General features: G+C 42.3%; 1 protein-coding gene across 1 annotated transcript in view; it reads left to right on the top strand.

The window, feature by feature from the left end:
- Positions 1 to 26,641, top strand: part of LOC144491587 (ERC protein 2) — a 764,742-nt gene that overhangs the window by 348,029 nt on the left and 390,072 nt on the right. The gene's annotated exons all lie outside the window — the stretch shown is intronic.

Consider the following 26,641-nt stretch of genomic DNA (forward strand, 5'->3'; position numbering starts at 1 on the left):
TGGATTGGAAGGGCTACGTTAACCAATGTTTTCTGTCTCACTTTTGTAGGTTTAGCTGCCATGCATAAATGTAGTCAAAGGGCCATAGAATGATTTAAGGCAGAAAAGAGGCCATTCTGCCCACCATGTCCCTGTCAGCTCTCTGAAAGAGCAACTCAGCTAATCTAATTTCCCTTTCCTTTTTCCCCCATAGTCCTTTTAACTTGATCACCAATAAGCAGATAACAAAGAAATATCAAGTAGTTTGATTCAGCCTGATGTCAGCCAGGGAAAGGGTGGAATCAATGGCAGATGTGTGGTTGGTTTGTGGCTCATTTGTGACTTGGTATGAGATTGAAAATCATTAATGTGCAGGTAGAAAATGGCCTTTGGGATAAAGAGAGGTCAGGGAAATTGCAATATAAAATGATCCAGAGCAGACGTTTGAGGAGATATTGTGGGATGCAGTTGTTTTATAGACAGTGCACTGTCAGTTTGCTGTGTCCATGAATTAATGTTGTGGGTTCACAGTAAGCTGTTGGAAGGGCTGAAGCTCAGGGCTTTTTAAGCAGTTTTTTATTAAGTGAGGTGCTGGTGAGGTTACCCAGGAGAATCCGAAAATTGAGAAGCAGAGAGGCATTCTCAAGCCAGCAGAGGCCGACCCTGAAGTCCAGTGCAGGTGAGTCATGTCCTCTAGTTCCATGCTGTTTTCGGCAGATCAGTGAACCCGCAGAGGGGTGATGAACAGTGAAACCCAAGGACCAAAGAAGTGACGGGTATGAGGTGAAGGGGACTAATCCAATGGACTATTGCAAATGAGGGAGCTTCATCTGATGAACAGGCAGGGGAATAGTGAGGAGCCCAGAAGAGTAGGAATGATAGTTGACCATGTGACGGACGATGGAGGAGTTCTGAAAGATGAGAAGAAACAAATAATGGGTAAGAAGGGAATAGCAGGCAGAGTCAATGGAATATCCGCAGCAGGATGAGTGCCTGGAGGCAAATAGTGTGAAAGATTCCAGCAGAGAATCACAAACCTAACCAATTGAAACAGCCCAGATGTTGGAAGGGGAATAATCCAGAGGTCAGCAGAAAAGTAGAATTTGGCTTGGAAAAAAGCCGGTTTATACCCAGGACCGGGGTTGAGCTAAGAACCCAGCAGTGCACTGGAGAACAGCTCAGAAACGCAGCAGGTTACAACAGCAGCTGGGTGAAAATAGAATCGCAGCAGTTTAAGCATTCCTGATAGTCCATCAGAGCAAAGAATACCAGGTGGTCTTGAAATGAAGTGAGACCATGTGCTACTGCTGCCACGTTTCCCCATCTCCACTGACCGCATCTGTGCAGCACCATTATTTCCTCCTCCCGCTTCTCCAGATATTTCTTTTTTTTCCATAATCCAATGACCAATTGCAGGAAAACTCTGTGAGCCTGACATGGTTTGAACACGCAACTTTCTGATCTGGAGTCAGACATGCTACCCTTGTGCCACATGCCCACCCTAACAGTCTGCACTGTGGCGACCAAGGGACTTTCACTGAACATGACATCAGCCAGAACTGCACAGATAATTTCATTTGGCCAGTATGTGGATCGAACCCACAAACTTGGCATTATTAGCACCACAGGAGCAGGCCTTTATTACTTCTGTTCTGCTGCAATGATATATCAAATATAAGATCTGATCCCCCACTTCAATTCCACATTGCTGCACTATCTCTGTATCCTTTTGAATCCCTCGGTATCCAAAATTCTATGGACTCTCCGCCTTGAAATCTGTTCAAGAACTGAGCATTCACAGCCCTCTGTTGTAGAGAAATCCAACAATTCACAGTTCTTTGAATGAAGAAATATTTCCTCGTCTCTGCCCTAAATGGGGAGAAATGTCTTTGCTCCTTTGTGCCCTTCCAACCCTCAGACCAAATTCCCCAGCCTACACCCCCGCCCCAACTATCACGTTGCCAATTCACCGCTTGTATAACAAATTGCAAGATGATCCCAGGCTCCCCGAGAATAATTCTTTGACACACCCACTGTCACATACTCACCAAAACAAACACAACCATTATCCAGCACAGGAAGTGACACTTGTACAAATATAAAATTCAATAAATATGATTTTATGGCAGTGTACAAGATGCTTAAGGGCAGTTTTTATCACCAATTTAAAAACCTGGTTTCTTTCCAGCTTTTATTTTGAACATTCCTAAACTCGAGCAATTAAGCAAGGGATTAAAAAATATACATTCAAGCTAAATGACATCCTGCAATTACTAAAGCTGTTTGCAGACACCACTTTTATAGGGTTCAGCATAAGGTTCTCATTTAGCCCCTAGAAAGCTGTAAAATGGAAAAAAACAAGTTAAGTGGTGCAATTCAACCCCCAAAAGGCCAGGAGAAATCCAAGAATTGTATTTAATAAAAATGGAATTTTATTTATTTAGTCACTAAGCTAACAGCACTGATGATAGACCTACATGGCATAAACAGCACTATTATGGAATAACAAATGGGCATAAGTGTAGCCTCTGTTTTGATGGTCCTCTCTTGCTTGTATGAGTGAACCTTCGTGCTTTGCATAATGCAGCTTTGACATTTTTGATAGCAAGAATGATGCATTTAGGCGGGCCAAGCTGATAGAAGACTCGTAAGTAAGACTTTAAACAGACTAAGCATGTACCCATCTTCGTTCAGTGGGTACATGCTCACCGTTTAAAGTTTATTCATTAGTGTCACAAGTAAGCCTACATTAACACTGCTATGAAGTGAAAATCCCCCAGTCGCCACACTCCAGCGCCTGTTCGGGTACACTGAGGGAGAATTTAGCATGGCTAATGCACCTAATCAGCACGTCTGTCGGACTGTGGAGGAAACTGGAGCACCCGCAGGAAATCCACGGAGACACGGGGAGAATGTGCCGACTCCACACAGACAGTTAGCCAAGCTGGGAATTGAACCTGGGTCCCTGGCGCTGTGAGGCAGCAGTGCTCACCACTGTGCCACACCTATCCTAATTTTCATCCAAACCCTAAGACATCACTACTGGAATTTATCGGTGGTGTAATGCCTCTACTTGTCTGGTACTACATCTTCAAAACTCATCGGGACCGTAACGAAAAGCTCACCAAGGAGAGAATGGAGCGACCATTTAGTCCAACATTATGAGTGGTTGAAGCAGAGCGACAGACATGCTGAGTAATTGTGTAGTATGTTATGAAGAAATTTAAACACATCCTTATGCTTTCACTAAATATTGATTTAATTTTTAAAAAATGATGCTTTTAGGTCAATAGGCTTCTTTATTTAGCTCAAATGTTATAACATTAAATCCCCGACAGCACTCTGGTGTCAACACTTGGCCATGGAATTGATGACAAGCACATGACAGACATTTGACTTTGACTAGCGGGAAAGACACTCCTCTTGCAATCAATCCTGCTCGGTGTGGGATTAGTACAGTGCTTGATTTGAATTATTATCACACGTATTAGTGTACAGTGAAAAGTATTGTTTCTTGCACGCTATACAGACAAAGCATACCATACATAGAGAAGGAAAGGAGAGGGTGCAGAATGTAGTGTTACAGTCATAGCTAGAGTGTAGAGAAAGATCAACTTGAGGTAGGTCCATTTAAAAGTCTGATGGCAGCAGGGAAGAAGCATGTTCTTGAGTTGCTTGGTATGTGCTCTCAGACTTTTGTATCTTTTTCCCGACAGAACAAGGTGGAAAAGAGTATGTCCCGGGTGTGTGGGGTCCTTGATTATGCTGGCTGCTTTTCCGAGGCAGCAAGATGTGTATATGGAGTCAGTGGATGGGAGGTTGGTTTGTGTGATGGTCTTCGTTCACGACCCTTTGTAGTTTCTTGTGGTCTTCGACAAAGCAGGAGCCATACCAAGCTGTGATACAACCAGAAAGAATGCTTTCTATGGTGCATCTGTAAAAGTTGGTGAGAGTTGTAGCAGACATGCCAAATTTCCTTAGCCTCCTGAGAAAGTAGAGGTGTTGATGGGCTTTCTTAACTATAGCATCAGTGTGAAGGGACCAGGACAGGTTGTTGGTGATCTGGACAACTAAGAACTTGAAGCTCTTGACCATTTCCACAGTGCTAGAATTTATCAGCAGTTTGGAGGGAATTATGTTAACCTTTGATATATTTTGTATCATAGTGAAGCATGCTAATTTCCTTTAGGAAACAAGGTCAGGTATTGTATTCTGTGGCGTTTTGGGGCAATTTACCTTGCATCTCTATTTCCCGTGATGCCAGGAGCCACTTTTGTCATATAAGAGGCTTGAAGCTGCGTATCATCAGGTTTCTTGATTGTTGGAGTCATCACAGGTGAACCTTGATGTATTCTTAGACAAATATCTGCACATGCATGTTTTCTGACCAGAACCGCTGGATAGTGGTCAAAATTAGAAGCCCTGGGTGATTTTCTAAGTTTCCTTTTGTTAGCCCAGGGCCACTGAGCTGAGTTCAAGTTCCCTAGTTGTTCCGGCTGAGATTAACAGACTCAACATTACAAGAAGTGAAACCAAGGACATCAAGTATATGGATCTGTGATTTAACTTGCAAGGCCACCAGGAAGATTGTAGATTATTTTTTGTGAACTGTGTTGCGTGAAATGGAACAAATCTGATTATAATTGAATAATTACTAGGGGTGATTTCCAGTCCAGCTGAACTTCCTCCACAATACTTTTGCCTATGATATGCGCCAAATCAGTGATGCTTGGCAACTTGTTGATTAAGGAAGACGGAATAGCAGGAGTGCAACTATGTGAAGTAATCAGCAATTAGGGGTGGTGAACATGGGGCTAGCGATGATGGGGGAATATATCTGTGACACTGATGGGGTGGGTGTGGGATGCTTTCCTGTTTCTTTTAGCCTCACGGAAATACAAGTGGGATCACTTCTTCAGTTTGTTTTTGAAATTGTATCCAGCTGTTCCTTTACAGACCATTTCTGGAGCTTCTCATCACTGGTGTGACAGGGTTGAGTCTTGGCAGCATGCACTTTTGCCTCTTTCTATCTCAGAATTAGTGAGAAGCCTCACAACACTAGGTTAAAGTGCAACAGGTTTATTTGGAATCACGAGCTTTCAGAGCGCTGCTCCTTCATCAGGTGAGTTTATTTATTAGTTTAGTTATTAATAATTAGTTTGATTTATTTATTAGTGTCACAAGTAGGCTTACATCAATACTGCAATGAAGTTACTGTGAAAACCCCCGATGCCTGTTCAGGTACACTGAGGGAAAATTTAGCATGGCCGATGTACCTAACCAGCACATCTTTTGGACTTGTGGGAGGAAACCGGAACATCCGAAGGAAACCCATGCAGACACTGTGAGAACGTGCAGACTCCGCACAGACAGTGACCCAAGCCGGGAATTGAACCCGGGTTCCTGGCGCTGTGAGGCAGCAGTGCTAACCACTGTGCTACCCTGCAGCCGCAATGGATCCACTAGAATGCCAAAGCTTGGAGCATGTACCTCTCAGCAGATAGTCTTTTTCTCTCTCTCTCTCTGACCCTACCCAACCCTACCCATGTCTAGGCAACCAAGCCAAGCACAAGATGTATGCATTGTACCAAGAACCAGAAAGAACAAAATTACTGCATATCTTTGAAAAATGTTCTTCCTGATAGCTGTTCATATTTGTCTTGAGTTAAACAATTGACAACAAACAAAGCGGCAGATGCAGAAGTATTCGATGTATTAATGTTTGGGTTGAGGGTGAAGTGGGAAGACCTGCAAATAGCTGAAGAAGTGACTTTGACCCAAATTTAAAATAATTACTCGTGGTGGTAGTACGAAAACCATGGTCCGTCTCAGTTTGAAGATTAAGGTCTCAATTCTGATTGAGATAGTTTAAGGGGCCAATGAAATGATGACTGTGTTGTGATGCTGGCTTAAAGCTTGACCCCAAAAGCAGCTTTTCATCGTATTGTACAACAAATTAATTATTGACTGAGAATATGCATTTATAAAACAACTATTCCTACTGACAGGGTAGCCACTTTTCTTTGCAGTCTCTGACTGGGAAGGTATTTGGTGCAAATATTTACAACTTCATAAATGTTAGCTCTTCAATGATGTGCTAACCTTGGTTATTGCTCCTCCTGCTCTGACAATTTGAACACATACATACTTGACCTCCACTAGCAAATATTTCTGGACAGCTGTGCGCTCAGTCGATTATTGTAATATCTTAGCACGCAATGACCACCATTTATTCACTCTTTCGAGTGATGCATTACCTATTCTACCTTTTCTGTTTATTTCTGCATTTTCAGCACTGACAGGGTGAAGAAGTGTCCTGTTTTATTTTAGCTTGGGCTATCTAGTTACAGTATCTCAACATTCTGCTAGTTTCAAACAGGAAATTTGCAAATATTTTGGATTTGCCTGGCTTTCAAATTGCTATTAGTTCCAGCCACGCTTTCTCTGTCACATAGTTAGAATTGAGCTTTCCCCTGGAGTACAAATATACATTTGTAAATTATCAGAATTTTTCCTTAGGAGGAGATTTGAAAATTCAAGTTGGCTGAAATAATGTCCAACATGTATCAGGCTAACAATGGCGATATTTTAATACTCTTGCATGAGGTGTGACACAGACAGCTACATCAAACATGGAAGTTCAGCAAACCATCATAAAGGTTCTTATGGTTCAAAACAGTTTGGTGTGTATAATTATTCCAGGGACTGCTACTACTTGGGAAAATTAGATCCATAACATTCAGTTAGAGCACTTTGTCCGATCAGCTTTCTTCAGTTTTCTGAGTTTATTGAGATCTGTAAATCAGGCACTTTTGAGCACAATTTTCAAGGCTCATGTACAAAACTGAAATTTTCTTTTAAAAGAAACAAAGACACAGGCACAATGGGTCAAATTCATCACTTGCAGCACCCAGAGAGGTGCCCCCCGAAGCTAAAGCAGCCACTCCTCTACCCTTTAAAGGTACATGAAGAGCTGATGTAGACTCACCTCATCTCCCTCTCATCTCGCCACTACAGCATTGAGCTCCTGGGCAAGATAATGTGTTGCAGGGTCTGCGCACAGATTTAGCATCCACTGAATATCCTTCTGGTTCTGGTTCTCCATTAAGGTCATCAACCTCATCATGGAGGAAGTCGTGCATGTCCATAAGACCTGGCAGCACTGCTGACATCATCATCAGCGCATGGCTGCGAGTGGCATCTGGCAGCATCATCTTGTATTCTCTCTCTCCTGCCACTCTGTGAAGTCCCATTTTGCTGCCTGACTCCAGAGTCATGTCACCAGCCTGGGACTCTGTATGGGTTCGGTATTCCACAGTCCTTAAGACTGCCAGTGACCTCTGTTGACAATGCCTATGTCCGCTGCTTTGTCACATCTATGACGGGCTCAACAGCTTGTGACCTTGAATCTAATCGTGAGTGCAGACCCACCAACATGAGGGTAACTGTGTTGGTGGAGGGAAATGATAGTGCGCCCTCTGAGGATATCTCTTCCTCCTCAGTTGGACAGATCACGCCTGCTCTCTCCAGTTGGCATGCCCTTTGGGATTGCAGGGACCTGCATAAGAGAACACAAATATGTCGGGTTCAAAGGCTTCATGCCTGATATGGAGCTCCATGTGTCCTTTGATGACACAGGAGGTAATATGCTTCCTCATTCCCTTGCATTGAGACCCGTGTCACCCTGTCAACAATTGTGCGATTTCTGCAAGCCAGCCAGCTCCAGGGCTGCCGTCTCTGTTGAAGTCAGAGATTGAATATCAGAGATGCCTCCTCAAACCTTGGGCTGCTCCTCATTATTGTGACCTTACAGCTGCTGATCTTCTCTGCAATCTCTGTCCAAACTTAGCAGACTCCCTTCTTCCCCCGCCTTGGAGAAAAGGCCCTCCTGCCTTGCCTTTGCAACCTGGAAGAGAACCTGCAGGGAGGCATCACTAAATCATGAGGCCACCAGATTGCTGCCCAAATTGAGCAGTAGCCTTCTGGTCTGCTCCTTGAGTTCTCATTCGTGACTGTAGGATTTTTAAGGGATCTTGACTTCATTGACAGAGATAGAGGCAGGTAACAAAAGCTCCCTAAGGGTTGCTGCTATGATGATCCAATCATGGCAGGACATGACAGGCTTTTAAAGATGTGCCTTTCTGTTTGACTTTGTCAAGATTGGTGGTGTCCTGTGACCCACTCTTGCTCATCCATTGGACAGATTCCACACCTCCAGGTCATTCATTGGATGGCTGCCGTGTGATTGTGGTTGGCTGGCTGTATTTTGGTCATGCAGGAAGGACACCCTGTTCCAATGATGCCACAAATACTTACTCATGCACAAAAATAAATCAATTTTTCCCAGTGGGATGCAGTGGATAGTGATCACGGCAGGAATTTTATCCAAGCCTTATCTGAACAGAGAGGGTCCAATATAGTGTCTGTGGAGATTTGGCATTGAATCGGGGACCTTTCTGGTCTTTATTCATCAGCTGCACACCGTGCAGCAAATTTATCCAGTGAAAGATTTTGAGGGAGCCCAAGATGAAAAATGTTCAAAGGTTGACATTGCAGGGCCTTAGCTCTTGACAGCCTGCTAATTCCCTGGTTGGGAAAATTGCTGAATGAAGTTCCTCCCTTTCCTCTCTGGTCCCTGGAAACTGAAGGAGTTGGGTTCAGGAAAACCACTTTGATAGCCCCTTTGTGGCCAGGCAGGCTTAGATTTTTGGACCAGCTGTCGTAGTTAAAAACTCGATCCTTTTCTTTGCCATACAATGAACGTTTAAAGTCCCACATGGGAGGGAGGTTCTGAACTCTCCACACGCCAGCCCAACTGACTGCATGCTAATTGAGTGAGAGGGGTTAAGTGCTCATGGCCCGCAGAAAGAGGAATTCTGACTGTTACGACATAAAGAAAGCCTACCACCCAAGTGGTATTTGACAGCATGAAGCATAGTTTTTCTGACAGAATGTGACACCAGAAAAATTGTCCTGCTAGATGGGAAAAATCCTTAAAATGTATTTTTGTCTTCAGAACATGATAAACTTGAGTTTCACACCTAGCTTAGTCGGAGTAGTTGACGCAACTGTAGCGAAAGAGTACATTCCTACAGGAGCTGTTGCAATAAGATATTGGTCTTTGATATTGAAATGTGTGACGACAGCCATGTGGATGAGAAATCTATGCTTCTTATCTGGTTTGGGAATTTCGTCTGAAAGCCGACAGAAAAAAAAACACACTTCGTATCCCCATCCACCTTGAACACATGGCATCACGTGAGCTCAAATATGTGACCTGAAAGTAACAAGTTTGTTAATCGTGAGTGGGCAAATTAATTGTCCATTATCCAGCTGGAAGAATTGAGACGCATCATAGAGTCCTTAGAGCGCAGAAGGAGGGAATTCGGCCCATCAAGCCTGCACAGACAACAATCCTACCCAAGCTCTATCCCCGTCATCCCACGTATTTACCCTGCTAGTCTCCTGACATTAAGAGGCAGTTTAGCATGGTCAATCAATCTAACCCGCACATCTTGCCTTCACTCTCATTATCATCTCACAGGTGAAGGGATTTAATTATGTCTCTCCCGCAAACTTCTCTTCAGTCCTCACTTCCGTTGCAGCAGCTATATTCTACTCTGTTTCTGTGTTCTGCCTTCATCTTCAGTTACTGGTTAAAGTACAAACATTTCAAGTAAAATAGAGAAAGGAATATTATCTTTTTACATCTTTGGACAGTGGGAGTTGAAATACATGCTCGCGCAGAAGAAATCATCAGGTTACTCTGGAAATCACAGAGCTTGCTCAGTCTGACACTTTAAACCTTTAACATTTGCCATCCAGTGCTAAAGCAGAGATTCCTTTGTTCTTGGGGTACGGGTTTTTATACGAGTCTATCTTTCTGCAAGGATTTTCAAACTGTACATCTGCCAGGTAGAGTTTGATATCAACTTTATGAAGCATATTGAAATGAAACAAAATTATTCACCATCAAATATCTTGAACTGTTTGATTATAGTTAGGGGGGTGAGCTGATACTGCATCTTAAGAACACCAGTTATAACATAAAACAGTAGGATGCAGCTTTGTGTTTGCAGTTTCCCACAGTTGATCTCTATTATGCCACTGGGGAGAAGAACCAAGCAGAATGTGAATACTTTCCCAGTGGGAGTAAGGAAAAATGAAATCAATCTGGGAATGAATTTGATCTTGTACACCTTTGAGCTGTCAAATTAAGAGCAACATTGCTGGAGGTCTGAAGGTCTCAGATGATAATTATTTCAGCAGCTTGAGCAGTCTTCACATACATACACAGCCAAATCAGTAAACGCCAGAATAAAAATTGGGATCTTTAAAATTTGATCTGTTGCCAAAATGTGGTCCGCCAGCATAAATGGTAGTTTCATACCTCGGTTGCACATAATGTGCCATTACAGTATCAATACAAGTACATTGTTTTACATTATTAATATCCGCTCCTAATTGTGGCAGCCAATATACAGTATAGATTCATATTAATGTTGTCATAAGTTCTCCCAAGGAAAGGTTTGCAATTCACGTTGTAGGATGTTGTTGTCTTTGTCTTATTTTTCTATATTAGACTTATAATCTCGATAAAGATCAGTAACGTTTTTATTCCTTTTTGGAATCTGATGGTGTGGCGTATTTGCTAAAAGAATGAAGCCAGAAGGTTCATAGTTTAAATTGAAAGAATTTTATTTCACAGAATTCAAAGAATATGAATCTCTTGAACAGTTTAACTGCGTTAAAGATAATAAAAATATAATGAACTCAATTATTTATAATCTAAACCAAATTCTTTAAATCACATTTCGGGGTGGCAGAGTGGTTAGCACTGCTGCCTCACAGCGCCAGGGACCCGGGTTCGATTCCCTGCTTGGTTCTCTGTCTGTGTGGAGTCTGCATGTTCTTCCCGTGTCTGCGTGGGTTTCCTCCAGGTGCTCAGTTTCCTCCCACAGTCCAAAAGACATGATGGTTAGGCATGTTGGCCATGCTAAATTCTCCCTCAGTGTACCTGGACAGGTTCCGGAGTGTAGCGACTAGGGGATTTACGCAGTAACTTCATTGCAGTGTTAATGTAAGCCTACTTGTGACACTAATAAATGAACTAAAGAAAACTTTATTTTTTTAACAGCCATTGGCCCTACACCCTCAGTAAATCAAGTCAGATATTTAAGATTGGAGGTTTAACCAAGTACTTATTCAAAGATTCTTATAAGGATTATTCATATAATTTCTTGGGCCATCTGATTACCTCTGGCGAGGTTTTCCCTTCAACCCACTTCCAACCATCCTAAGGTTGCAAAATCCCCCCCATAACATCAGCTTTAATGGCATCTTAAATGTAGTCATGATGTAGAGATGCCGGCGTTGGACTGGGGTAAACACAGTAAGAAGTTTAACAACACCAGGTTAAAGTCCAACAGGTTTATTTGGTAGCAAAAGCCACACAAGCTTTCGAAGCTTTAAGCCCCTTCTTCAGGTGAGTGGGAATTCTGTTCACAAACAGAGTTTATAAAGACACAGACTCAATTTACATGAATAATGGTTGGAATGCGAATACTTACAACTAATCAAGTCTTTAAGAAACAAAACAATGGGAGTGGAGAGAGCATCAAGACAGGCTAAAAAGATGTGTATTGTCTCCAGACAAGACAGCCAGTGAAACTCTGCAGGTCCACGCAACTGTGGGCGTTACAAATAGTGTGACATGAACCCAATATCCCGGTTGAGGCCGTCCACGTGTGTGCGGAACTTGGCTATCAGTTTCTGCTCAGCGACTCTGCGCTGTCGTGTGTCGCGAAGGCCGCCTTGGAGAACGCTTACCCGAATATCAGAGGCCGAATGCCCGTGACCGCTGAAGTGCTCCCCAACAGGAAGAGAACAGTCTTGCCTGGTGATTGTCGAGCGGTGTTCATTCATCCGTTGTCGCAGCGTCTGCATAGTTTCCCCAATGTACCATGCCTCGGGACATCCTTTCTTGCAGCGTATCAGGTAGACAACGTTGGCCGAGTACACCAGGTACACGGTACATACTCTTGCAACTCGGCCAACGTTGTCTACCTGATACGCTGCAAGAAAGGATGTCCCGAGGCATGGTACATTGGGGAAACTATGCAGACGCTGCGACAACGGATGAATGAACACCGCTCGACAATCACCAGGCAAGACTGTTCTCTTCCTGTTGGGGAGCACTTCAGCGGTCACGGGCATTCGGCCTCTGATATTCGGGTAAGCGTTCTCCAAGGCGGCCTTCGCGACACACGACAGCGCAGAGTCGCTGAGCAGAAACTGATAGCCAAGTTCCGCACACACGCGGACGGCCTCAACCGGGATATTGGGTTCATGTCACACTATTTGTAACGCCCACAGTTGCGTGGACCTGCAGAGTTTCACTGGCTGTCTTGTCTGGAGACAATACACATCCTTTTAGCCTGTCTTGATGCTCTCTCCACTCCCATTGTTTTGTTTCTTAAAGACTTGATTAGTTGTAAGTATTCGCATTCCAACCATTATTCATGTAAATTGAGTCTGTGTCTTTATAAACTCTGTTTGTGAACAGAATTCCCACTCACCTGAAGAAGGGGCTTAGAGCTTCGAAAGCTTGTGTGGCTTTTGCTACCAAATAAACCTGTTGGACTTTAACCTGGTGTTGTTAAACTTCTTACTATCTTAAATGTAGCCATTACTCTCTCGCTCTCAATTTAAAACTCTTTTAGCCAAGACAAAATTTCAACTGAACTGTTTGAGAGAGATTTTCATTTCTGTAGCCAGCTTGTTCTTAAATGTGGAATCACTCCACTGCAGTTCGCTAATGTTGACTTTTTTTCTTCTATTGTTTCTCTCTCAGGCAAACTGGTCACATGTTCACTTATTGGAAGCCAGTTATGTACCAGAAATCAGATTCTAGAGAAAAATCTTATTCTTTAAAGGGCCAATTATCACAAGACAAAATAGAGGCTTTTTTCCCCTCAAAAGCTCATAGGCCATCGCAGGCCACACTTTTAAAATAACAATGAGGCTAACAGCACCCATTGCTATCTGATTTACAGTTTTAAAAACCATTTCCGGCAGCCATGTCTGCACCATTAAATGCAGAAATCAGGAAGTATTGGCCCAAGTTGCCCTGCTCCTCCACAACCTGTGCTGTAACAGTATTTTGCTGAGAGACTCTGTATTGAAATACTTGGAATTGCATAGTTGCTGTACTGGTCTAAAAAATGTACATTAAACTCGCCAGGGAAATTTAGGCTTGTTAATTCGCACAGAAATAATTTTTAAAGTCTTTTTATTACTGTCGAACAACCTCTGTGGCACTGAAAATAATTTCAAGTAATTATTTTTAAACTTTTTATATTTGCCCCTTGTATTTCTCTGAATCCAATGCTTGATTTCCTCACTTTAATTTTCTTTCTGTTCCTGAATTGGTGTCGATTCGGAAAGCACCTAGTTCAGGATTGTGCTGTTCATTGGCGAATCCTCAACTTGGTTAAGGAGATACAACTGCTTGTTCTGTTAACACATGTGCCAGATGCCCTTGAATCTCTAATGACAGTAGATTCCAAAGCAAAATCCTATAGAGTATAATGAATGGCTACTGCTGTTTGTTTGGTACTGAGCACCAAACCTGGCCATTTGAAATTCACGAATAAATCTCCCTTCTGGAGTAATGAAGTCAACAGAAAATTAGACTTAAAGACAACCATGTGCCAAATATTCAATTTATAATGAAGCATACTGTAATATTATTTGATTTGTAATGCACTGCTCTTTTGTATTCTGTCTATGCATGGTTTACATTTCATTTGATATCATGCACCTTAATTCAGCAACACGTCTCTGAAGGGGCATTTTAAAAATACATTTTGAAAAGTCCATACAAACATTAACTACAAGTTCTGAAGAAGTGTCTTATTGGACTCAAAACATTGGCTCTGTTTCTCTCCACAGAGACTGCAAGACCTGTTGAGTTTATCTAACATTTTCTGTTTTTGTTTTAATCCACTACATTTTCTTTATCAACGCAATGTTAATCCTCAAAGAGCTCTTAAACATGATTTGCCTTCCTCAAATCTGTGCTGACTCCCTTGAATTAATCCACATCTTTCTAAGTGAATATTCATTTTATCCTGCCTTTAGAAGTACAACATTGATATTGGCCTCACAGGTCATTGCCTTCTGAGAATCACAGAATAGTTACAATGCAGAGAGAGATCATTCAGCCTGTCAAGCTCGTGTTGACTCTGCAAGCACATTCCAGTGAGTTCCATTTGCCTGCTCATTCCCTGTAGCTCAACAATTTCCCCCTTCATGCACTTACTAATTCCATTTTTGAAAGCCACCACTGAATCTGTCTTCTCCACCCTTTCAGACAGTGCATTCCAGATTACAATCACTCAGCGCAAAAATGTTTTTCTTTAAGTTACCTTTGGTTCTTTGATCAAAAACTTTGAATTGCTGCACTTTGGTTTCTCAACCTTCATGCCAATGGGAGCAGTATCTCACTTATCTACTCTGTCTCAACTCCTCATGATCTATGTGGTTTTTAACAGGTTCATTATATCTTCCTTGCTTTTGTCCTCAATGCCTCTAAATGTGAAACTTAGGATTCTGCGTGCCTCCTTAAAATAGTTTTTTTTAACATGCCCTGACAAATTTGATCATTTGTGCGCATGTACCCATAAGTCTCTTTCTTCCTGCACCCTCTTTAGAATGGTTATAGTTTAAATCAATTCTCTTTATTCTCCCCACCAAAATTTATCACTTCCTCTGTTAAACTTCATCTGCCTCATGTTTGCCCATTACACCAGCTTGTTTGTTGCCCTCTTGAGTTCTATCACTCCCACTGTTAAGACAGCTTCAAGTTTGGTATCATCTGCATGTTTTGAAGTAGTGGCCTGCACACCCAAGTCATTAATTTATATCAAGAAAAACAATGGTTTTACGACTGACCCTTCTTAACTGGACACATGGTGGCACAGTGGTTAGCACTGTGCCTCACAGCACCAGGGACTCAGGTTCAATTCCAGCCTCAGGCCACTGTCTGTGTGGAGTTTGCACATTCTCCCTGTGTCTGCGTGGATTTCCTCCAGATGCTCCGGTTTCTTCCCTCAGTCCAAAGATGTGTGGGTTAGGTTGATTGGCCATGGTAAATTGACCCTAGTGTCAGGGGGAATAGGGTAAATTTGTGGGGCTACAGGAATAGGGCCTGGGTGGGATTGTGGTCAGTGTAAAGTCGATGGGCCGAATAGCCTCTTTCTGCACTGTAGGGATTCTATGATTCCATAACTGAAGAGTGTCGATTTGCACCTATCCAGTCCTTTGATAGAATGTACGTATCCAAACATGATTTTTGGACTGAATAGATGGGAACACAGTGTTATCCTTTGTGGTCAATATGAGACTGTTGCTCTTATCAAAAATATAAGCGAGTTGCACTTGGTATTGGGAGGCAAATTTGCAGATAACACAAAAATATGGGGCATAGTTAATGGTGAAGAGGACTGACAGTGACTTCAGGAAGAGCGTTGCATGAAATGTAGTGATTCTGTGATGGGGTTTGGGAGGAAAATGATACGATGTTGGTGAATTATCAATTTTGGAAATCCAGAAATCTAGGTGCTTACTAAAATAATTCAAGGTTCACTGTTTAAAAGAGTAAAAAATGACACAGCAAAAATCAAAGAACATGAAAACTAATAACTACGCTGTATCTTAAATAGTCAGTTACATTAAAGATATTAAAAATGCAATTAACAGTTACTTACACTCCAAACCGAACTTCTTAACTCAGATTTCCTTCTACACCAATTGACTTACAACCCCAAAAAACTCAAGTAAGTAATCATCAGAAATTGGAGGTTAGTTTGCGTACTATTTCAAAGATTAGAACAAAGGACAGTACAGCACAGGAAACAGGCCCTTCGGCCCTCCAAGCCTGTGCCGCTCATTGGTCCAACTATAAGAGTTGAGATTTCTTGAGTCTTTCCTTGCTGCCTTTTCTCTCAAGTTCAGTTTTTCAGTTCTTTTAAATTCTGTTTGTTATGTTCTTTTTTTCCAATTCCGTTTTGAGTTTTTTTTTCACTTTTGAGTTTGATTTTTTGCTTTTCTCTATCCCTTTCCAATTCAACTTGTCTCATCGGCAATTGCATTTGAACTATTTCAGGCTGTGCTTTATCTGGTTGAGCCTCTTCCTCTTCCAGTTCCAAATGCTGTGCTAAAATCTTTCGGCTCTTTTAGCACCAGCTTTTACTTCCCTCTTCAATTCTTCTGCTAATTCTAATAACCTAACTTTGGGTAATTGTTGCAAAACACCCAGGAATGAATCTTCCCTCTCTAGAATAGTCTTGGCAACTGACGTAGCCATTCAGCTGTTTGCTAAGTATAGTAAAATTCACTGTGCACTATTGTTTGCCTAAACTTAAGCAAATCCCAGCAGACCCTTCACAAATCTGTGAATTTGCAATCCCACAAGAGCCCCCAATTTTTATGATATCGGCAGAGACCAAGAACATTTTTCTTTCTGGCAATCCAAAACACCCAGTTATTCACTAAAAGTATGAAGCCACGAGCTTCATTGTTTAAAACAAAATAATTTTATTATGCAAAAATTTTTTAAAATGTTGATAACTACCCTCCATTATGTTAAAGATATTGAAAGTACAAAGTCCTTATTCTCTAAAAATGAACTTTTAACTCAAATTTCCTTCGACACCCATTTGATTCATATTCCCCAGGGTTGTTTTTCTTACAATAGAAGAGGCTAAGGGGTGATCTAAATGAGGTGTACAAAATTATGAAGGGCCTAGACAGGGTGGACAAGATTAAGACTTGTTTCCCCCTAGCTGAGGGGCCAATTACAGGGGACAAAGATTTAAGGTAATTGGTAGAAGTATTACAGGGGACATGAAGAAAATAGGTTTTCAGCCAGAGTGTGGTGGATATCTGGAATTCACTGCCTAAATTGTTGGTTGAGGCGGAATTGCTCAGCTCATTTCAAAGGCACCTGGATCTGCATCTAAAGTGCTGTAACCTGCAAAATCCCACACCATCCCTGCCTGGCACTACTTAACTGAGTGGCAATTTCTTGGGCTAGTCTATTGCATCCTGAACTCTCATTTCAGGTTCCGGCATTATACTAACCTTCATTCCGAGGCCTTGAACTCCAATTGGCCGATGGGGGTCCACCACTGACGAGGGGAGGGGATGCCGATGACCTGCATTTACACTGCCCAAAAATGCACCTAAGGCTTTCTTGCGATATTTTTCACTCGTGCCACCAAGGGGCACTTTAGCACAGAACCAAGGATTAGGAGTGCTATCCTCTGGTTGTGTGCCATGGCCACCTTTCTAAGGGGATATAATTGCTTGCCCAGTTGGGCAATGGTTAGTGTTACAGCCATATCATGACAGTAATTGAATTTGGAAGCCTGTGTGTTAAAGTTTGAATGCTGGACAGCAATCAGTGGCACTGTCACACCTAAATGCTGCTTAAGTGGACACGATTGTGTGACTAGTCTGACTCCAAACATGTCAATAGAGCTCAAACTGAACAGTTTCAGCTGAAATGGGGTGCTTCTCTAAAACCCGCCAACCACCCCCGTTCCAACCAGACCATACTGAAACCCGTGCCACAAACTCCCCTTCTCTCCAGGCTTTCAACGAAGCTCGTGGCCCCACACCAGAAGGCAGCCTTGACTAAGGTAGCTATAATGACATTCCTGACATTGAATGGTGGCAAACGTGGCCCACCACTGACGAGGGGAGGGGTCGCCCACGACCTGTTTTTGCACTGGCAGAAAATGCATCTACGCCTTTCTTGTGATATTTTTCACTCGTACCACCAAACCCGCCGAGCGCAAACAGGAGCGTAAAATCCCGGCCGAAGAGAAAATAATTAATCAGAGAATAGAGCAAACTGTTTTCTTCGGTTGGTGAATTGGGAACTGGAAACTTAAAGGCAATACTTCATAATCATTCTCAAAAGACTGAAGGGAAAAGCTCAGAGCAAAGGTGTTGTGGTGTATCAAGTGACACCCGACCCAGAGCTGTTGAAGGTCCAAACAAGACTTTATTCTATCCATGTGCATGAGAGAGAGAGAGAGACTGTTCAATGACCAAGGTTTACCGTACGTAGTTATACACTCAGGTATCCAATGTCACATGACCACAAACAGTACTAGACAATCGTAATATCGATGCCTTATTAGAAGACCAGACCAATCTCTGGTTGAAATATCTTCTTCTTTTGTAAAGCTAATCAAGTTTCTGCTGTGTCCATAATACAGTGACCATGTATCGTGTCAATATGAACAAGTTCCCATTCGCAGTAATTATAACTCTAAACAAGTTTCTACTGCATACATTATCGTGGTTACATTTTTTTGTGTAGTTAAATTACTCACTGGGCCTGAGCAGAGTTTGAATTACACTTGAGTTAATTTTTTTAACCCTTTGAGGTCACCCTTATACTAAGCTCCCAGCCAGCTATGTACTTTTATCCCCTTGAACATATCTGTCTAGTTGTCTAATTACTTACTGTACTTATGTACTCTTACAATAGGTTTGTTAAGACATGGACAGACCTCAATTAGATCCATTTTGGTTTTGAGCAGTCACCTCTAGTTTTTACTTAAATCATTCGATGACACCTGTGAGACATTTCAATCAATGTGTCTCCTCCTGTCCACATTACACAGAAAAGTCTTGCTATTATCTCTTAGCAGTACCAGATTTTGGGACTGGAAGTTATTTTGAAGGTTTTAAAAAATTGTAGTCAGTACTTTGGGTCCTCACTGTCCACGGGGATAGTGCCAGAGGACTGGAGAGTGGCGAATGTTGTTCCTCTGTTCAAGAAAGGAAATAGGAATGACCCTGGTAATTATAGGCCGGTTAGTCTTACTGCGGTGGTCGGTAAGTTTAAATGGAAAAGGTCCTGAGGGATAGGATTTATGACCATTTAGAAAGATGCAGCTTAATCCGGGATAGTCAACACGGATTCGTGAAGGGTAAGTCTTGCCTCACAAATTTGATTGAATTCTTTGAGGAGGTAACTAAGTATGTAGATGAAGGTAAAGCAGTTGATGTCGTATACATGGATTTTAGTAAGGCGCTTGATAAGTTCCCCCATGGTCGGCTCATGAAGAAAGTAAGGAGGTGTGGGATAGAGGGAAATTTGGCCGATTGGATAAGTAACTGGCTATCTCATAGAAGTGGAGATGCCGGTGTTGGACTGGGGTGAACACAGTAAGAGTTTTAACAACACCAGGTTAAAGTCCAACAGGTTTATTTGGTAGCAAATACCATTAGCTTTCGGAGCGCTGCTCCTTTGTCAGATGGAGTGGAAATGTGCTCATTTCACATTTCCACTCCATCTAACGAAGGAGCAGCGCTCCAAAAGCTAATGGTATTTGCTACCAAATAAACCTGTTGGACTTTAATCCGGTGTTGTTAAAACTCTTACTGTATCTCATAGAAGACAGAGGGTGGTGGTGGATGGAAAATTTTCAGACTGGAGACCAGTTACCAGCGGTGTACCACAGGGATCAGTGCTGGGTCCTCTTCTATTTGTGATTTTTATCAATGACTTGGAGGAGGGGGCTGAAGGGTGGATCAGTAAATTTGCTGATGACACCAAGATTGGTGGAGTAGTGGATGAGGTGAAGGGCTGTTGTAGGCTGCAAAGAGACATTGATAGGATGCAGAGCTGGGCCGAAAAATGGCCGATGGAGTTTAACCCTGATAAGTGCGAGGTGATTCATTTTGGTAGGACAAATTTGAATGCGGATTACAGGGTCAATGGCAGGGTTCTGAGGAATGTGGAGGAACAGAGAGATCTTGGGGTTCATATCCACAGATCTCTGAAGGTTGCCACTCAAGTGGATAGAGCCGTGAAGAAGGCCTATAGTGTGTTAGCTTTTATTAACAGGGGATTTGAGTTTAAGAGCCATGGGGTTATGCTGCAACTGTACAGGACCTTGGTGAGACCACATTTGGAATATTGTGTGCAGTTCTGGTCACCTCACTATAAGAAGGATGTGGAAGCATTGGAGAGAGTGCAGAGGAGATTTACCAGGATGCTGCCTGGTTTGGAGGGTCGGCCTTATGAGGAAAGGTTGAGGGAGCTAGGGCTTTTCTCTTTAGAGTGTTGGAGGATGAGAGGCGACTTAATAGAGGTTTATAAGATGATAAGGGGGATAGATAGAGTGGACGTTCAGAGACTATTTCCTCGGGTGGATGTAGCTGTTACCAGGGGGCATAACTATAAGGTTCATGGAGGGAGATATAGGAGGGATGTCCGAGGTAGGTTCTTTACTCAGAGAGTGGTTGGGGTGTGGAATGGACTGCCTGCTATGATAGTGGATTCGGACACTTTAGGAACTTTCAAGCGGTTATTGGATAGGCACATGGAGCACACCAGAATGATCGGGAGTGGGATAGCTTGATCTTGGTTTCGGACAAAGCTCGGCACAATATCGAGGGCCGAAGGGCCTGTACTGTGCTGTACTGTTCTATGTTCTACTTCTCCTGCAGTTGAATGTTAGACTCATGGTGCTTTAGTGGATTAGAATTGGACAGTTCACATAGAGGTGCTGTCAGGTACTTTCATGCAGGGAGCAGGTTGCTTATCTTGTGATAGTCAATTGGAGAAATTATGTTTCTAAGTCACTAGCTTTTTATTTGGTCTTCTGATTTAGGGAATCCCAAATGATAGACCTGAATTATCCACATAGTTATTACTATTATCCACTTAAGATATTAACATTTTGTTTCTTTTAAGGAAGCTGAGTTTCTTTTGAGTTTAATTTGTTGTACGTTTTGCCAAATTGGGATGGATGCAAGTGGTTTCCACTCTTGGCTATACTGCTGTCTTGTTGAAGCTATGATATGTCTTTTTTTTAATTCATTCATTGGACATGGGCATTACTGGCTGGCCAGTCTTTATTGTCCATCCCTAGTTGCCTGAGGGCAGTTGAGAGTTAACCACATTGCTGTGGGTCTGGAGTCACATGTAGGCCAAACCAGGTAAGGACGGCAGATTTCCTTCCCTAAAAGACATTAGTGAACCAGTTGGGTTTTTCCGACAATCGACAATGGTTTCATGGTTATCAGTAGATTCAGATATTTTTTATTAAATTCAAATTCCACCATCTGCCGTGGCGGGATTCGTACACAGGTCCCCAGAACATTAATTGAGTTTCTGGATTAATAGTCTAGCAATAATACCACTAGGCCATCACCTCATTTTGGGGGATAGTGGTAAATTGTTGCTAAGAAAGTTTTAAATTGCAAATGTGAATAAATTAACTTTATCTTTGCTTAAGCTAGCTTTCGCAACGAGCTTTTACAATGTCAAAATTCACAGAGCCGATAAGCATTGCGATGAGCCTTATAATAAGCTGCGTATTTATTTAATTCTGTTCCTGCTCCCGTGATGAATGGGATGGATTAATGTGCAAGTTAAATGCTGCCAATGCAAATAAGATGAATAAAACAGCACACTGATACGGTTATTGCCTCTGAAATGTGGAGCAGAAAGTAGTATAACACAATATTAGAGTCATTTAGCATTGGCTGTTCAGATTACAATCCTATACGTAACCAGATTTCAAATTAGTCAACTCCTGATACTCTGAAATGTTTTCAGAGTCATTAACTACGTAAGATATTCATTTTACTGTTTTGGTTTGATAATTTACTTTTGGTGAGCCAATCTAAGTGACCTGTACCATTTATTATGTATAAGTAATCTTTTAAAAGTAATCTATGAATTATTAATAAACAACAAGGAATTAGTAACTCACTGAAAGGTTTGATTGTCCTAACATTGAGCTAGTTGCTTTGGAGAAAAATAACAGTTTGACAATATTATCCCAAACATCAATAATCATTGTGAATATTGTTATTTTTAAAGTTGAATTAGTTTGTCGTTATTGTAAATTTCTAAAAGCCATTTCCCCCTCTACCACTTGAAACACATTTAATATACGATCCGTTGAAGCATTAGTTGTGTGTGTAACATTTTTATATTTTTGCACCCTTCTGATGTCCAATTCAGCTTGCAAAGCAATCATTTTCAGAATTCCAGCATACTTTCCTAACTCAGAATGCAACCAAACTGCAATCTAATGGCTCAGAATTCTCGTGGCTTCCCAAGAAGAAACGGCTTAGCCATTGAAACTGTTATCCATGCTGCTTTTGAGACAAGGGGCGGGATGGGGAGGGACAGGTTGTTATTAGCACATTCCAGACAGCTTTGCAGCTGTAAAGTTGGTTTAGTTTTCCTTCAGAGGTGCCACCGGGGAGCTCAGCTAAAAGCAGCAACAACTTGCATTTAATTAGCACCTTTAACATTAGAAAAAAACTTCCTAATATGCTTCATAGAACTGAGAAGAATCAAAACATGCATTGTAGTTGCCATGGCTGCTACACCAGGCTGGGGTAGCTATTCAAGGTTGTCACTTTGATGAGCAGTTTGGCAAACCAATCCTCAGTACTGAGAACTAAGGGGAGGAGCTGGAGAGGTTGGAGCAGAATGTTTCCGACAGGTCTGAATCTGGAAAGTCAATGAGAGGCAAAAGAGGGGCTGTGCTTTCCAAATTAGTGAACTTCAATTTTGCAATTCTCCTTTATAAAATGAATTTGACACATTTCAAAGGACAAATTTGTGTAATTTACTGTGATACTATGACGAGCTGCAGGGAACAGACACATTTTGCTGTGGAATAGATTTTTGTTGTTTGTTCATCACAGTTTTTGAGTTTACTGTTGGTATCATCTCCAGTAGAGGGTTTTTCAGTTAATATTTCAAAATATGGAAAAGTCAGCATACACACGGGATGTCACAGAGTGGCACAAGGATGCCAGTAGCCTAATTTAACTGGAGTAAACTCTTTTTTTTGGATGGTAGGTTATCTGGGATGCACATACAAAAGAACTGGATGATGCTGAACTCGAGAGAATAACAGATACAGATTTGAAATCTGCAGCAGTTATTGACAGTGGTTGGATTCTGATTTGCATTACTGGCACGCTGCTGGCTTAAAACATTGAACTGAACAGAAATAGATATTTAAAAGTGGCAACTATATTGAAAGAGGTGGAAAAAATGATCCAGGAGGTTTAGCTGCAGAAGGGAAAAGAACATGAAGAATGGGCGGTGCAGTTAGAAATTGGAGTTTGAGAGGAAAAGGCAGGAAGGTGGGCAGTGCAAGAGTGCCGACGCTATGAGCAGAATGTAGGAAGATGGGAAACGACACAGATTTAAGACCAAAAAGATTTGCTCTTGAATTAACAGCATGGTGTTTATTGTTGGCAGGTGACTTTGTGCAACATTCAACTCAGTTTTGTAAAAAGTGAAGTTCCGATTTTGGAGAGGGAGATGTCATTTTTGGTTTTATTCAGTTATGTTGGCAGTAACATGTCAACATGGATAAAGGATTAGTTCGCTGATAGGAAGCAGAAGGTAGCTTTTTGGGTTGGCAAGCTGAATTGTTTACAACTTGTATCAATGACTTGGATGAAGGAACCAAATGTACGATGGCTAACTTTGCCAATGACACCAAGATAGATAGGATAGTAAGTTGTTAAAAGGGGGTAAAGATTTGATCTGATTTGATTTATTATTGTCACATACAGTGAAAGAGTATTGTTTCTTGTGCGCTATACAGACAAAGCATACCGTTCATAGAGAAGGAAACGAGAGAGTGCAGAATGTAGTGTTACAATCGTAGCTAGCGTGTAGAGAAAGATCAAGGTAAGTCCATTCAAAAGTCTGACAGCAGCAGGGAAGAAGCTGTTCTTGAGTCGGTCGGTACGTGACCTCAGACTTTTGTATTTTTTTCTTGGTGGAAGAAAGTGAAAGAGAGGATGTCCAGGTTGTGTGGGTCCTTAATTATGCTGGCTGCTTTGCCGAGACAGTGGGAAGTGTAGACAGAGCCAATGGATGGGAGGCTGGTTTGCGTGATGGATTGGGCTACATTCATGACCTTTTGTAGTTCCTTGCGGTCTTGGGCAGAGCAAGAGCCATATCAAGCTGTGATACAACCAGAAAGAATGCTTTCTATGGTACATCCGTAAAAGTTAGTGAGAGTCGTAGTTGACCTGCCAAATTTCCTTCGTCTTCTGAGAAAGTAGAGGCGTTGGTGGGCTTTCTTAACTATAGTGTCGGCACGGCGGGACCAGGACAGGTAGTTGGTGATCTGGACACCTAAAAACTTGAAGCTGTTGACCCTTTCTACTTCATCCCCATTGATGTAGACAGGGGCATGTTCTCCTTTATGCTTCCTGAAGTCGCTGACAATCTCCTTCATTTTGTTGACATTGAGGGAGAGATTATTGTTGGCGCACTTGTTCACCAGATTCTCTATCTCATTCCTGTACTCTGTCTCATCATTGTTTGAGACCCAACCCACTATGGTGGTGTCGTCAGCAAACTTGAAAATTGAATTGGAGGGGAATTTGGCCACACAGTCATAGGTGTCTCAGGAGAACACAGCCTTGTGGGGCACTGGTGTTGAGGATGATCGTGGAGGAGGTGTTGTTGCCTATCCTTACTCTTTGTGGAAGTTCAGGATCCAGTTGCAAAGGGAGGTGCCGAGTTTGGATACAGAGTTTGGAGATGAGTTTTGTGGGAATAATGGTGTTAAAGGCTGAGCTGTCGTCAATAAATAGGTGTCTGACACGGGTGTCCTTGTTATCTAGGTGTTCCAGAGTTGAGTGCAGGGCCAGGGAGATGGCGTCTGCTGTGGACCTGTTGCGGCAGTAGGCAAATTGTATTGGATCCAGGTAGTCCGGGAGGCTGGAATTGATTCGTGCCATGACTAGCCTTTTGAAGCACTCATAATGATGGATGTCAGAGCCACCGGCTGATAGTCATTAAGGCACACTGCTTGGTTTTTCTTGGGTACCGGGATGATGGCTGTCTTCTTGAAGCCAATAGGGACCTCAGATTGTTGTAAAGAGAGATTGAAGATGTATGTGAATACCCTCATCAGCTGATCCGTGCAGGATCCGAGTGCTTGTCCGGGTACCCCATCCGGGCCAGTCACTTTCCATGGGTTGACCTTCGAGAAAGCTGCTCTGACATCTGCAATGGTGACCCCAGATACAGGTTCATCCGGGGCTTCCAGGGTGGAGAGCATGCTCTCACTGATCTCTTGCTCAAAACGGGCGTAGAATGCATTGAGCTCATCAGGGAGGGGTGCGTTGGAGCTGGCGATTTTACATGCCTCATCTTGTAGCCTGTTACGTCTTGCAGACCTTGCCATACTCGGTGTGGCTAGCCTGGGCCTCTAGCTTGGTCCCATCAAAGATGTCCTTTGGCATCTTTGATGGATCTCCTTAGATCATATCTGGCTTTCTTGTACAGGACACTGAGTCTACAAAGGGGAAATAGCCAGTTTAAGTGAGTGGGCAAGAATTTGACAGCTGTAGTATAAATGTGGTAAAATGTGAACTTGTCCACTTTGGCAGAAAGAATAAAAAAATAGCATACTATTTAAATGGAGAGAGATTGCAGAACTCACTGATGCAGAGGGATCTGGGTGCCCTGGTATACGAATCGCGCAAAGTTAGTATGCAGGTACAGCAAGTGATTGGGAAGGCAGGTGGAATGTTGGTGTTCATTTCAAGGGGGATGAAACTATAACAGTGGGGAAGTTTTACTGCTGCTGTTCAGGGCCTTGGTGAGACCAATTGTGAAGTACTGCGTACAGCTTTGGTCTCTTTATTGAAAAAGAATATAATTGCATTAAAAACAGTTCAGAGAAGGTTCACTCAACTCATTTTTGGGCTGAAGGATTTACTTTATGGAGGAAGATTAAACACGTTGGGCTTGTATCCATTGGAGTTTAGAAGAATGAGAGGTGAACTTATTGAAACACATCAGATCCTGAGGGAACTTGATCATTTGAAAACTGGGCGGATGTTTTCCCCTGTGGGAGAAACTGGATTTACCCCAGTCCAACGCTGGCATCTCTCCATCATGGCTACCATCGACACCGCAAACTGCTGGCTCCAAGTGGAAAGGATCTCCAAGAAGATTGCGCATATTGACACAGACATCAAATTTCTACAAAGATGCAAGAATTTTTTTTTAATACTTTTCCAATTCAATCAGATCAAGTCCAATTCAGAGTCTCAACAAGTTGAGACATTTCCGATCCAAGCTGACAAGACAGGGTCTGCAACCCCTGTCTTGAGCCTGATCTACATGAGCCAAGCTGATTGGAGTAGGCGCAGGTCTTCCTGCTCCAAGGCTTGATCTCATTTGCATCTTAGCCAAAAGGCCGAGATACCGCTTTTAAAAATTGCTTCATGTGAAAATGAAGCTTAAATGTGACCTAATGACCTTAACCAAGTGCAGCATCCGCATTATTACACTTGATCTTAGCCAAAAGGCCGAGAAGCGGTTCTTTTAAAAGAATTTACCCCAGTCCAACGCTGGCATCTCCCCATCACAGAGAAACTGGAACCAGGGCTCACGGCTTATAAATAAGAGGCCTCCTTTTTAAGGCAGAGATGAGAAAATAGATTTTTTCCCGCAGGGTGTTGTTATTCTTCCACAGAAAGCAATGGAGGCTGTCAGGTCTTTGAATTTATTCAAGGCTGAGTTAGATAGATTTTTGAAATACAAGGGAGTCGAGGATATAGGGGTCAG

Source organism: Mustelus asterias, chromosome 3, assembly GCF_964213995.1.
Source record: "Mustelus asterias chromosome 3, sMusAst1.hap1.1, whole genome shotgun sequence".
NCBI classification, from domain to species: domain Eukaryota; kingdom Metazoa; phylum Chordata; class Chondrichthyes; order Carcharhiniformes; family Triakidae; genus Mustelus; species Mustelus asterias.